Below are 14,838 nucleotides of genomic sequence, written 5' to 3' on the forward strand. Positions count from 1 at the left end.
CTGTGCACCTCTAACACCTCTGCCCTGTAGCCCCCTGCAGCTCGTGTGAGAACCATCACCGGCGCTGTGTGCTGGGAATGCCTGAATCAAACGGTCTACAAGAGTAGCTTGTTTGGTTGCTAATATTTGTTCGAGGTTCTCATGTGGCATAATATTTTGCAATTTGCCTTTATAGCGAGGGTCAAGGATGCAGGCCAACCAGTAATCGTCATCGCTCATCATTTTAATAATGCGTGGGTCCTTTTTGAGGATACGTAAGGCATAATCCGCCATGTGGGCCAAAGTTCCAGTTGGCAAATCTTCGGTTGTGCTGGTTTGAGGGGCAGTTACAGGCAAATCTACGTCACTTGTCTCCCTTACAAAAACAGAACCCGGCCTTGCAACGCCACTAATTTCTGTTGGCCCAGGAGAAGCTTCCTCATTAAAAAAGTACTCATCCCCATCATCCTCCTCGTCCTCCTCCTCCTCTTCGCGCGCTACCGCGTCCTCTACACGGCCATGACCAGACAATGGCTGACTGTCATCAAGGCTTTCCTCTTCCTCGGCTGCAGACGCCTGCTCCTTTATGTGCGTCAAACTTTGCATCAGCAGACGCATTAGGGGGATGCTCATGCTTATTATTGCGTTGTCTGCACTAACCAGCCGTGTGCATTCCTCAAAACACTGAAGGACTTGACACAGGTCTTGTAGCTTCGACCACTGCACACCTGACAACTCCATGTCTGCCATCCAACTGCCTGCCCGTGTATCCTCCCACAAATACATAACAGCACGCCTCTGTTCGCACACTCTCTGAAACATGTGCAGTGTGGAGTTCCACCTTGTTGCAACATCGATGATTAGGTGATGCTGAGGAAGGTTCAAAGAACGCTGATAGTTCTGCATACAGCTGGAGTGTACAGGCGAACGGCGGATATGCGAGCAAAGTCTGCACACTTTGAGGAGCAGGTCGGGTAACCCCGGATAACTTTTCAGGAAGCACTGCACCACCAGGTTTAAGGTGTGAGCCAGGCAAGGAATGTGTTTCAGTTGGGAAAGGGCTATGGCAGCCATGAAATTCCTTCCGTTATCACTCACTACCTTGCCTGCCTCAAGATGTACAGTGCCCAGCCATGACTGAGTTTCTTTCTGCAAGAACTCGGACAGAACTTCCGCGGTGTGTCTGTTGTCACCCAAACACTTCATTGCCAATACAGCCTGCTGACGCTTGCCACTAGCTGTCCCATAACGGCACACCTGGTGTGCAACAGTGGCAGCTGTGGATGGAGTGGATGTGCGACTGCGGTCTGTGGACGAGCTCTCGCTTCTGCAGGAGGAGGAGGAAGAGGAGGAGGGGGGGCGAACGCCTACAGCCAACTCTTTCCTTGACCGTGGGCTAGGCAGAACTGTCCCAATATTGCTGTCCCCTGTGGAGCCTGCATCCACCACATTCACCCAGTGTGCCGTGATGGACATGTAACGTCCCTGGCCATGCCTACTGGTCCATGCATCTGTTGTCAGGTGCACCTTTGTAGTCACAGACTGCCTGAGTGCATGGACGATGCGGTCTGTAACATGCTGTTGGAGGGCTGGGATGGCTTTTCTAGAAAAGAAGTGCCAACTGGGTAGCTCGTAGCGTGGTACAGCGTAGTCCATCAGCGCTTTGAAAGCTTCGCTTTCAACTAACCGGTAGGGCATCATCTCTAATGAGATTAGTCTAGCAATGTGGGCGTTCAAACCCTGTGTACGCGGATGCGAGGATGAGTACTTCCTTTTCCTAACAAGAGTCTCATGTAGGGTGAGCTGGACTGGAGAGCTGGAGATCGTGGAACTAGCGGTGGTGCCGGTGGACATGGGTGAGTGAGAGAGGGTTGGAGATGGTATTCTTGCCGGTGCCCTACATGCAGTGTTTCCTACTACTAACCTGGTGATTCCCTGACTGCTTTGGCCTGGCGACGAAAGCTGCACAGATACTGCAGGTGGTGTGGGAAATGGTCGGCTTACAGGGAGGGAAGGGATGTAGCGTTGCTGACTAGCTTCATTGGCCGAGGGTGCTGCAACCTTTAGGGACGTTTGGTAGTTAGTCCAGGCTTGCAAATGCATGGTGGATAAATGTCTATGCATGCAACTTGTATTTAGACTTTTAAGATTCTGACCTCTGATAAGGTTGTTGAACATTTTTGACAGATGACTTTGCGCTGATCATTTGGATGTTGTTTAAAAAAATGCCAGACTGCACTCTTTCTACTATCGGATACCTTTTCAGGCATTGCAGACTGAGCTTCCTCCAACTGGTTTTGGTTTTGCCACGCATTTTTGGCCAGATACGGGCCCGGTAGATGGAACCTGTTGTGATGTTGATGCCTGCTGCGGCTCCTCCTCCTCCGCTTCAGAACTACTGCCGCCTGCACCCTGTTCCCCCAATGGCTGCCAATCGGGGTCCACAACTGGGTCATCTATGACCTCCTCTTCTATGTTGTGTGCAACTTCGTCTGTGTCACCGTGTAAGCCGGTGGTATTGCGTTTGTGACGGAGCACCATAGTCTCCGCTGGTTTTGATTCTGCCTCAGTACACTGCGAGGGCAATGTTCTGGTCTGAGTCAAAGGAACAGCATAGTAATCTGGCTGTGGCTGTGCATCTGTGCACTCCATGTCCGATTCAACTTCTAATGGGCATGGCCTGTTAACTGTTTCACTGTGTAACGCAGGAACGGTATGTGTAAAAAGCTCCATGGAGTAACCTGTTGTGTCGACTGACGCATCCTTCACTGTTGTTTTTAGTGAAGGACACAAGGAAGCGACTTGTTCCTGACCGGGAGCATCCACTGACGATGCACTGCTCTGACATTTGGCACTTTCCGAGGAGGAGGCGAAAGAGTTAGAGGCAGAGTCAGCAATGAAAGCCAATACTTGTTCCTCCTGCTCCGGCTTCAAAAGTGGTTTTCCTACTCCCAGAAAAGAGAGCGTTCGAGGCCTTGTGTAGCCAGACAACGAACCTGGCTCAACAACTCGAGACTTAGGTGCTGTACTGCTTTTACCATGACCACCTGATGCTCCACCACCACTACCATCATTACCAGCTGACAATGACCACCCACGGCCATGACCTCTTCCACTAGACTTCCTCATTGTTTGCAAAACGTAACCAAAGTAACGCTATTGGTTACTGTAAAACAACTTATCAGGTGAACTCAAACTTCTGTAGGATTTATATATACCTTTGTAGGTGCCTGACACTGAAAGGAAAATCAGGCTCAATGTTACACACTAGGTTTTCTGTGCCCCAATAATTTGAGACAGATGGCACACACAGGACCAGCACTCAAGCAGAAATGCCAATCTTAATCTCCCACTATTTTTTTTTTTTCTGGGAGAATTTACCCTAAAAAAAAAAAAATGGCCAAGTATTACACAGTGTTTTCGGTGCCACACAATGAGAGACAGATGCCACACACAGCAATGGCACGGAGGCAGACTTGCCAATATGTATCTCCCACTAATTTTTTTTTTGGAAAAGGGAGAATTTAGCAAAAAAAAAAAAGGGCCAAGTATTACACAGTGTTTTCGGTGGCACACAATGAGAGACAGATACCACACACAGCAATGGCATGGAGGCAGACTTGCCAATATTTATCTCCCACTAATTTTTTTTTTGGAAAAGGGAGAATGTAGCAAAAAAAAAAAAGGGCCAAGTATTACACAGTGTTTTCGGTGCCACACAATGAGAGACAGATGCCACACACAGCAATGGCACGGAGGCAGACTTGCCAATATTTATCTCCCACTAATTTTTTTTTTTGAAAAGGGAGAATGTACCCCCCCCCCCAAAAAAAGGCCAAGTATTACACAGTGTTTTCGGTGCCACACAATGAGCGACAGATACCACACACAGCAATGGCACGGAGGCAGACTTGCCAATATTTATCTCCCTGCAGTTATCTCAGAAAAGTATGGCAGGCAGCTATAAAAAGGACTGCTGCACACAAAAGTGTGGACAAACACACAAGATAGCTGTGCAGAAAGGAAGGAAAAACAGGATTTGTGCTTTGAAAAAAGCAGTTGGTTTGCACAGCGGCGTACACACAGGCACAGCAACGCAGCTATCAGGGTCAGGGAGCCTTCTAGTGCAGCCCAATGAGCTACAGCGCTGAGGAAAAAAAAATGTAGCTTCCACTGTCCCTGCAATCAAAAGGTGGTGTTGGACAGTGGAAATCGCTACAGCACAAGCGGTTTGTAGCTTTATGTACCCTGCCTATCACTATCCCTGCTTCCGAAGAAGCTGCAGCAACCTCTCCCTACGCTCAGATCAGCAGCAGTAAGATGGCGGCCGGCGGGAACGCCCCTTTATAGCCCCTGTGACGCCGCAGAAAGCAAGCCAATCACTGCAATGCCCTTCTCTAAGATGGTGGGGACTGAGATCTATGTCATCACGCTGCCCACACTCTGCGTCCACCTTCATTGGCTGAGAAATGGCGCTTTTAGCGTCATTGAAACGCGACTTTGGCGCGAAAGTCGCGTACCGCATTGCAGACCCCACACAGGGATCGGCTCGGTTTCATGAGACGCCGACTTTGCCAAAAGTCGGCGACTTATGAAAATGAACGATCCGTTTCGCTCAACCCTAGTCCTGAGGGTTTATGGTATATTGATGTTTGTATGGCGTTGTCCTTGATGTATATGGTCATGTCCAGAAAATGTATTTGGGACTTTGAAAAGTTGAGGGTGAGCTTGATGGTTGGATGGCACCTGTTGAAGTTATTGTGGAAGGTGAGCAGATCATCTTTTGAGCCTGTCCAGATTATTAGCAGATCATCAATGTAGCGGAAGTATGCAAGAGGTTTAATAGAGCAAGATGACAAAAACTCCTCTAGTTTCGCCATAAATAGGTTAGCATATTGTGGGGACATTTTTCTTCCTATGGCGCTGCCCATACACTGTTGGTATAAATTGTTCCCAAAAGAAAAATAGTTGTGCTGGAGCACAAACCTGATAAATCGCAGTGTTGGTTCTGTGGCTAGATTTGTTTTTCTGAAGGAAATATTTGCATGCTGTAATTCCATCCTCATGAGGAATGTTGGAATAGAAAGACTCTACATCCATGGCGCTAGTATTGTGTCCTCTGGAAGTGGGCCCAGCGCTGACAATTTGCAAAGAATATATCCATGGTGTCCTGGATATAGCTGGATGTGCGTCTCACCAAGGGTTTCAGAATGTTCTCCACCCAGCTTGAGATATTCTCAGTTAAAGTCCCAATACCATAGATGATAGGCCTCCCAGGATTACCCTCTTTGTGTATTTTATTCAAGATGTAGAAGATACCTGTTTGGGGATTGTCTGGTATTAGTTCCAGCCATGAGGATGAAGTAGAATCAAATCCACTGATAATATTTGTTAGTTCCTCTGTATATTTTTTGGTGGGATCTCCCTGAAGTGGAGTATAGTATTTTGTATCCAAGAGTTGTCTGTTTGCTTCCTGGATGTAATCTGTCATGTTCATTATGACTACAGATCCTTCTTTGTCTGCTGGTTTGATGATGATATCATTGTTTGCTTTTAAGGATTGTATGGCTTTTCTTTCCTCTATACTGATGTTATGTGGCACTTTATGGTATCTGTCCAAAATGTCAGATTTAACTTTTTACGGAAACAGTCTATGTAGTGATCCAGAGTTTGGTTGTGCCCAGGTTGCGGGGTCCAGTTTGTCCTCTTTTTCTTTTTTGCTGTGTCATTCACATTGTCTTGTGATGTGATATCTGCATGGTTATGAAATAATTCTTTGAGTCGCAATCTGAGGAAGAATTCCTTGATATCACTACAGAACTGAGCCCTATCAAGCTGTTTTGTAGGACAGAATGCTAGTCCCTTTGATATAACTTGCATTTCTCCTGAGCTTTGCTCATATTGTGAGAGGTTTACAACAGAAGGGTTATCCAGGATTATTAACCCCTTAATCCCATATGACGTACTATCCCGTCGAGGTGGGGTGGGCCTTAATTCCCACCGACGGGATAGTACGTCATAGCCGATCGGCCGCGCTCACGGGGGGAGCGCGGCCGATCGCGGCCAGGTGTCAGCTGCCTATCGCAGCTGACATCCGGCACTATGTGCCAGGAGCGATCACAAACCGCCCCCGGCACATTAACCCCCGGCACACCGCAATCAAACATGATCGCGGTGTACCGGCGGTACAGGGAAGCATCGCGCAGGGAGGGGGCTCCCTGCGTGCTTCCCTGAGACGATCGGTACAAGGGAATGTACTCACCTTGTACCGAGCGTCTTCTCCATGCAGGCCCCGGATCCAAAATGGCCGCGGGGCTGCATCCGGGTCCTGCAGGGAGTACTTCTGGGTCGGAGCAGGCAGCAGAGCAGCCTGCTCCGATGAAAGTATGATCGCCGATCTGATAGAGTGCTATGCAAACTATCAGATCGGCGATCTGTGATGTCCCCCCTGGGACAAAGTAAAAAAGTAAAAAAAAAAATTTTCACATGTGTAAAAAATAATAATAAAAAAAATTCCTAAATAAAGAAGAAAAAAAAAATAATAATATTCCCATAAATACTTTTCTTTATCTAAAAAAAACAAAAAAAACAATAAAAGTACACATATTTAGTATCGCCGCATCCGTAATGACCCAACCTATAAAACTGTCCCACTAGTTAACCCCTTCAGTGAACACCGTAAGAAAAAAAACGAGCCAAAAAAACAACTCTTTATTATCATACCGCCGAACATAAAGTGGAATAACACGCGATCAAAAAGACGGATATAAGTAACCATGGTACCGCTGAAAACGTCATCTTGTCCCGCAAAAAACGAGCCACCATAAAGCATCATAACCAAAAAGATAAAAAAGTTATAGTCCTCAGAATAAAGCGATGCCAAAATAATTATTTTTTCTATAAAATAGCTTTTATCGTATAAAAGCGCCAAAACATAAAAAAAATTATATAAATGAGATATCGCTGTAATCGTACTGACCCGATGAATAAAACTGCTTTATCAATTTTACCAAACGTGGAACGGTATAAACGCCTCCCCCAAAAGAAATTCATGAATAGCTGGTTTTTGGTCATTCTGCCTCACAAAAATCGGAATAAAAAGCGATCAAAAACTGTCACATGTCCGAAAATGTTACCAATAAAAACGTCAACTCGTCCCGCAAAAAACAAGACCTCACATGACTCTGTGGACCAAAATACGGAAAAATTATAGGTCTCAAAATGTGGAGACGCAAAAACCTTTTTGCTATAAAAAGCGTCTTTTGGTGTGTGACAGCTGCCAATCATAAAAATCCGATATAAAAAACGCTATAAAAGTAAATCAAACCCCCTTCATCACCCCCTTAGTTAGGGAAAAATAATAAAATTAAAAAATGTATTTATTTCCATTTTCCCATTAGGGCTAGGGTTAGGGTTAGGGCTAGGGTTAGGGTTAGGGCTAGGGTTAGGACTAGGGTTATGGCTAGGGTTAGGGTTGGAGCTAGGGTTGGAGCTAAAGTTAGGGTTGGGGCTAAAGTTAGCGATAGGGTTGGGGCTAAAGTTAGGGTTAGGGTTGGGGCTAAAGTTAGGGTTAGGGTTGGGGCTAAAGTTAGGGTTAGGGTTTGGATTACATTTACGGTTGGGATTAGGGTTGGGATTAGAATTAGGGGTATGTCAGGGTTAGGGGTGTGGTTAGGGTTACAGATGGGATTAGGGTTAGGGGTGTGTTTGGATTAGAGTTTCAGGTAGAATTGGGGAGTTTCCACTGTTCAGGCACATCAGGGGCTCTCCAAACGTGACATGGCGTCCGATCTCAATTCCAGACAATTCTGCGTTGAAAAAGTAAAACATTGCTCCTTCCCTTCCGAGCTTTCCCGTGCGCCCAACCAGGGGTTTACCCCAACATATGGGGCATCAGCGTACTCGGGACAAATTGGACAACAAAATTTGCGGTCCAAGTTCCCTTGTTATCCTTGGGAAAATAAAAATGTGGGGGGCTAAAAATCATTTTTCTGAAAAAAAAAAAGAATTTTTATTTTCACGGATCTGCGTTATAAACTATAGTGAAACACTTTGGGGTTCAAAGTTCTCACAACACATCTAGATAAGTTCCTTGGGAGGTCCAGTTTCCAATATGGGGTCACTTGTAGGGGGTTTGTACTGTTTGGGTACATCAGGGGCTCTGGAAATGCAACGTGACGCCTGCAGACCAATCAATCCAAGTCTGCATTCCAAATGGCGCTCCCTCCCTTCCGAGCTCTGCCATGCACCCAAACAATGGTTTACACCCATATATGGGGTATCAGCGTACTCAGGACAAATTGCACAACAATTTTTGGGGTCCAATTTCTTCTCTTACCCTTGGGAAAATAAAAAATTGGGGGCGAAAAGATCATTTTTGTGAAAAAATATGATTTTTTATTTTTACGGCTCTGCATTATAAACTTCTGTGAAGCACTTGGTGGGTCAAAGTGCTCACCACACATCTAGATAAGTTCCTTAGGGGGTCCACTTTCCAAAATGGTCTCACTTGTGGGTGATTTCATTGTTTAGGCACATCAGGGGCTCTCCAAAAGCAACATGGCGTCCCATATAAATTCCAGTAAATTTTGCATTGAAAAGTCAAATGGCGCTCCTTCCCTTCCGAGCTCTGCCATGCACCCAAACAATGGTTTACACCCACATATGGGGTATCAGCATACTCAGGACAAATTGCACAACAATTTTTTGGGTCAAATTTCTTCTCTTACCCTTGGGAAAATAAAAAATTGGGGGTGAAAGGATCATTTTTGTGAAAAAATATGATTTTTTATTTTTACGGCTCTGCATTATAAACTTCTGTGAAGCACTTGGTAGGTCAAAGTGCTCACCACACATCTAGATAAGTTCCTTAGGGGGTCTACTTTCCAAAATGGTGTCACTTGTGGGGGGTTTCAATGTTTAGGCACATCAGGGGCTCTCCAAACGCAACATGGCATCCCATATAAATTCCAGTCAATTTTGCATTGAAAAGTCAAATGGGGCTCCTTTCCTTCCGAGCTCTGCCATGCGCCCAAACAGTGGTTTACCCCCACATATGGGGTATTAGCGTACTCAGGACAAATTGTACAACAACTTTTGTGGTCCATTTTCTCCTGTTACCCTTGGTAAAATAAAACAAATTGGAGCTGAAATACATTTTGTGTGAAAAAAAGTTAAATGTTCATTTTTATTTAAACAGTCCAAAAATTCCTGTGAAACACCTGAAGGGTTAATAAACTTCTTGAAAGTGGTTTTGAGCACCTTGAGGGGTGCAGTTTTTAGAATGGTATCACACTTGGGTATTTTCTATCATATAGACCCCTCAAAATGACTTCAAATGAGATGTGGTCCCTAAAAAAAAAAAGGTGTTGTAAAAATGAGAAATTTCTGGTCAACTTTTAACCCTTATAACTCCCTAACAAAAAAAATTTTGGTTCCAAAATTGTGCTGATGTAAAGTAGACATGTGGGAAATGTTATTTATTAAGTATTTTGCATGACATATCTCTGTGATTTAAGGGCATAAAAATTCAAAGTTGGAAAATTGTGAAATTTTCTAAATTTTCGCCAAATTTCCATTTTTTTCACAAATAAACCCAAGTTATATCGAATAAATTTTACCAATAACATGAAGCAGAATATCACACGAGAAAACTGTGTCAGAATTGCCAAGATCCGTTGAAGCGTTCCAGAGTTATAACCTCATAAAGAGACAGTGGTCAGAATTGTAAAAATTGGCCCGGTCATTAACGTGCAAACCACCCTCGGGGCTTAAGGGGTTAAAAAGGTACTAAAAGGAAGAGAATGAGCCAATGTACAAATATTTATACTCACTTGCTAATTTCCTTGCCACTCCAGTACCCCTTCTCTCATACGGATTGGGATATATGCACCCTTATGATCAAGTTTGGTGTAACAATGGGCTCCCAAAGGCTGTTTATTGAGAACATAGGTTTAAAGTGAACTTGTCACCGGGTTTGGCCGATACGAGTTATGGCCACCTCCTCTCAGGGCTGATATACTGCATTATGGAATGCGGTATATAAGCCCCTGATCCAACCTGTAAGAGAAGAAAAATAACTTTTATTATACTCACCTGCGGGGCGGTCCGGTTTGATAGGCGTTGCTGGTCTTGGTCCACCGCCTCCCATCTTCTTACGATACCCGTCCTCCTGCTTGCTTTATGTGGATGAGGCTCCTCAGCATCGTGTTCCTGTGAATACATACTTATCTGCCCTGTTGAGGGCAGAGCTAAGTCCTGCAGTGCGCAGGCACTGAGCCTCTCTGACCTTTTCTCGCACCTGCGCACTGCATGCATCAGCAGTATTCCTAATCATAACTATACGTGGATCATGTTGCAGATAGTGCAGCAAAAAGGCAATGATATGTCTGGCTCTACCATGAAGTTCAAGCCCATGATGTGTTGGTGGCTGGGTAATAATGAGGCTAATTTCCTCTGTCCCCTCCTGCCAACCACAAAGAACAGAGAAGGGAGGATTATTCTCTTCATCTGACAGTTACTCGCCCATCATCTCTTCCTCCTCCATTTGTTCCTCGGATCTTGCACCTTCGATAATGGTTTGTCTGTTATCACCGGCCCCCCTTGATTGCAGTAATCCACCCTCCCTTGGCACCTGCCTGTGTGACAACAGTCTGGAACTTAGAGACAATGTTATCCCTTTTGCAATCTCCTCTGCTTCTTCCTATTCTTCTGGGACCACCGTCTCCGCCCGCAGGCTATTCAAAGTCTGCTCCAGCATATAGATGACCGGAATAGCGATGCTGATGATGGCGTCTTCAGCACTAACCATCTTAGCAGCCTTTTCAAAACTATGCAGAAGGGTGCGTTAATCTGTGCCCTCTCTGTAAACATGATATGCCCCACGTCCGTACTGTGTTGACCCAGTATATACAACATGACATACTGCATTAGGGCTCATTGCTGCTGCCACAATCACTGCAACATGTGCAGAGTGGAATTCCACCGTGTCGGCACATCGCATATCAACCTGTTAATTGGCATGGACAAAGACCTCTGTATCGATGCATATCAATAAACTGAGGGGTGCAAACGGAGGAAATGAGCACACAACTTACATACTATCTGGAGCAGCTCACCCAGGCCAGGATGGTGGTGGAGAAAACACTGTACCACCAGGTTGAGGACGTGAGCCATGCAAGGCACATATGTGAGCTTGCCTCATCATAGGGCTGCCACAAGGTTCGCACCATTATCGGACATGGCCTTCCCTGGATGCAGGTTCAGCAGAGACAGCCATTGATCAAACTCAGCCTGGAGAGCTGTCCACAAATTTTCAGCTCTATGACTGCAATGTCCAAGGCATATCAATTTTAATACTCCTGATTGCGGTGAGCCCTGGCTGCACAGTACAGAGGTGGTAGTGATACGCTCTCTACTGTTGGAACACATGTCTCATTAAAGCAGAGGTTGAGGACACAGGTGGAGGTCCTAGAGGAGATAGAGAAAGGCAGAAGCAGTGGAGTAAGTGTAAAATGTAGATGTTTGTCCTGCAAGCCTTCGGGATTCCAAGACTTGTGGAGCAGCACCTGCCCCCACAGCCACCAGAGTCTCCCAGTGCCCAGTCAGCGAAATGTAACGTCTTTGGCCATGCTTACTAGTGTCTGTGTTGAAATGCACCCTGGCAGACAGAGATTTAATTAAGGAATGGGTGATGTTGTATGTGAGCTCCGTGTAGGTCCACGGTCTCTCCAGGTGTTTCCAGGAAGACTCCACTGGCAGGAGCTTCCAACATCGACCGTCCAGGATCTACAGCACACAGGCCACTCTATGCCAAAGCCTCACCATGTGCTGTTCAGGAATCCTACTCCCAGGACTTCCAACACAGGCTTCCAGGACCTTGCACTTGGACCAAACAAATCCAAACACTGGAACCATGTGATCCACACCCTGGTCACATTATATACCTTTAATCACTCCCCTAGGTGGGAGTGTGTGTGTAGCTAGTTTGACCCGCCCATCTCTCATAACTAGCCTTGCCAGCCTCTCTTTATAATTACACAATTACAGTGGTGTTCAAAAGTCCTGCATAGGATAAATTGAATTTTCAAGTTTTAAATGTTTTCTGTCGAATATCTTCGATGCTAATATGACATATTATATATGGTTTTGTTCAGAATACAATTTTGCATTCTCTCCCTGTAATATTTTTAGCTTTTGAAGCAGTTTTGCCTGAAATTATTGCAAAAATATGGGAATTGAAAGCACAACTAAATATTGTACAGCTTCAGATCCAAAATTAGCCAATCACAGATGAGGTTCTTGTGACCAATCATAACCTGGATATGGCAGCCAATCACATTGCATCACATCTGCTGCTTTGTTTGTTTGTTTTATCTGTTGGTCTATCTAGTGAATCATACTGTAGAGTTTTATGATGGGAGCCTTCAGATTTTTGTCAGTGGAGGATCGTGGGCATTGAAATATTTAAAATGGAGGAAGGAGGAGTGGGAAAAAGTGCTATTTAGTGATGAAAGCACTTTTTGCATTTTAGGAAATGATAGCAAGTCTTATATGAGAAGGTTCCCACATGAAGAGTACAAGCCAGAGTGTTTGAGCTTCTCTGTGAAACATCCGATGAAAGCAATGGTCTGGGGCTGTATGGCAGCCAATGGTGTTGGAAGGCTTCATATTGTGGAGGGTATGGTTAATGCAAAAAAATGCATAGACATCCTTAATAAAAAAAAATGCTGCCTTCTGCTCAACACCTGTTTTCAGGGGATTATATCTTCCAGGATAATAATGCTCCTTGTCACAGAGCTAAGACAGTAACGGAATGGAAAAAAAAGAACAAGGTGGCTACTATTGACTGGCCAGCTCAGTCCCCGGACCTCAATCCAATAAAAAATTTGGGGCACAAGGTATCATTAGTAGTGTTGAGCGATACCGTCCGATACTTGAAAGTATCGGTATCGGAAAGTATCGGCCGATACCGGCAAAGTATCGGATCTAATCCGATACCGATACCCGATACCAATACAAGTCAATGGGACTCAAGTATTGGAAGGTATCCCTGATGGTTCCCAGGGTCTGAAGGAGAGGAAACTCTCCTTCAGGCCCTGGGATCCATATTAATGTGTAAAATAAAGAATTAAAATAAAAAATATTGATATACTCACCGGAAAGAAGCAGGGCGCGTCCGAGGGTGAGTATATACCTAATAGGAATATACTCACCCTCGGCTTCTTTCCGGCAGCCTTCCTTCCTAAGAATGAGCACGTTCTGGGCCTTAGATTACGTCACGGCTTGTGATTGGTCGCGGCCGCTCATGTGACCGCCACGTGACCAATCACAAGCCGTGACGTAATTCTCAGGTCCTAAATTCCTAATTCTGAACGCGCTCATTTTAAGCAAAGAAGGCTGCCGGTTACCAGCAGTGATGTCCAGGGGTCTCAGGAGAGGTGAGTATATCAGTATTTTTTATTTTAATTCTTTATTTTACACATTAATATGGATCCCAGGGCCTGAAGGAGAGTTTCCTCTCTTTCAGACCCTGGGAACCATACACTGGGAACTTCCGATTCCGATTCCCGATACCACAAAAGTATCGGATCTCGGTATCGGAATTCCAATACAGCAAATATCGGCCGATACCCGATACTTGCGGTATCGGAATGCTCAACACTAATCATTAGAGATATCTAAAAAATAGCCAAGGACCAAGAGTGAGTTGATTGAGGCTCTGATACAGGCCTGGAACCACATCATCACTCGTGAACATCTGCAGAAGCTTGTTCACTCAATGCCACAGAGATGCAAGCTGGTGCTCAAGAGCAAAGGCTGGCCAATAAAGTATTAGAAGCTAAAGATGCACTAAAAAAGCCCTTTTCAGGACTCTGAATTAAATAAAAAATAATAAATCTTAAAAAGTAAAATTTAAGTCTGTGTGAACGTGCATTGGAAGTTAATGAACTTAGAAACCTGTTCACCATTCTACACACTGTACTGGTGTAGGTATGGTTATGCTGTAAAAAAAATTATCAAAAATGCGCATACCATAACAATTTATACACTTGGGACATTCAAAAATGAGTATGGCATACAATGAGGGATTACAAAAACATATATGTTCCACCAGTTTCACTGTAGAGATGCAGAAGTATGAAACATATAGTTTTCTTCACGCCTATGCAGGACTTTTGAACACCATTGTACTTGTGGGACTACAGGTCCCAGAACAAAACATCGCTTCAGGCTGACAGCGGAGAGTTTCTTTCTCTGCGACACACATACCGACCATTCACAACAATGACGGGCTTTGTCTCACCATGACATCCAGGCATGCAACTGCCATGCACTCTCCCGTCCTCAATACGCCTCCGTGCGTATACTGGGGAGACCATACAGCGCCCCGTACCTGTAACAGGGGTCACTGTATCACGCTGCCAATAATTACAATTTCCAATATCATAATTCTTTTCTGCAGATAGAAACTTTTGTGAAAAGAAGGAACATGAATGGAGTTGAGTGAGAAATGGAATATATACTTTCACCATGAAAGGATGTTCTAGGTTAGGTTGGACCAATACAGGGTCAGATGAGAAACATTCCCTTAACTCTGTGAAGGCTTGCATAATCTAAGGCTTCCATTTAACCCAATGATCCCCATTCATAGCCAAGTCAGTAAGCAGTTTGATAATCTCAGAAAAACTTTTAATAAATTTATGATAATAGTTTGCAAACCTCTGCAAGGCCTTCTGAAATTTGGGTTGTACTCACTCATTAACAGTTTGAGCCTTTGAGGATTCCATTCAGAAACCTTTAACTGACAAGCTATACCCCAGGAAAGTTTTTTTCTTGGACCAAGAAAACAAATTTTTC

General features: G+C 44.7%; 1 protein-coding gene across 1 annotated transcript in view; it reads left to right on the top strand.

Moving 5' to 3' along the window:
• Nucleotides 1-14,838, top strand: part of LOC143799997 (uncharacterized) — a 110,027-nt gene that overhangs the window by 47,480 nt on the left and 47,709 nt on the right. The gene's annotated exons all lie outside the window — the stretch shown is intronic.

The sequence above is a fragment of the Ranitomeya variabilis genome, chromosome 1 (genome assembly GCF_051348905.1).
Source record: "Ranitomeya variabilis isolate aRanVar5 chromosome 1, aRanVar5.hap1, whole genome shotgun sequence".
Taxonomy (NCBI): Eukaryota; Metazoa; Chordata; class Amphibia; order Anura; family Dendrobatidae; genus Ranitomeya; species Ranitomeya variabilis.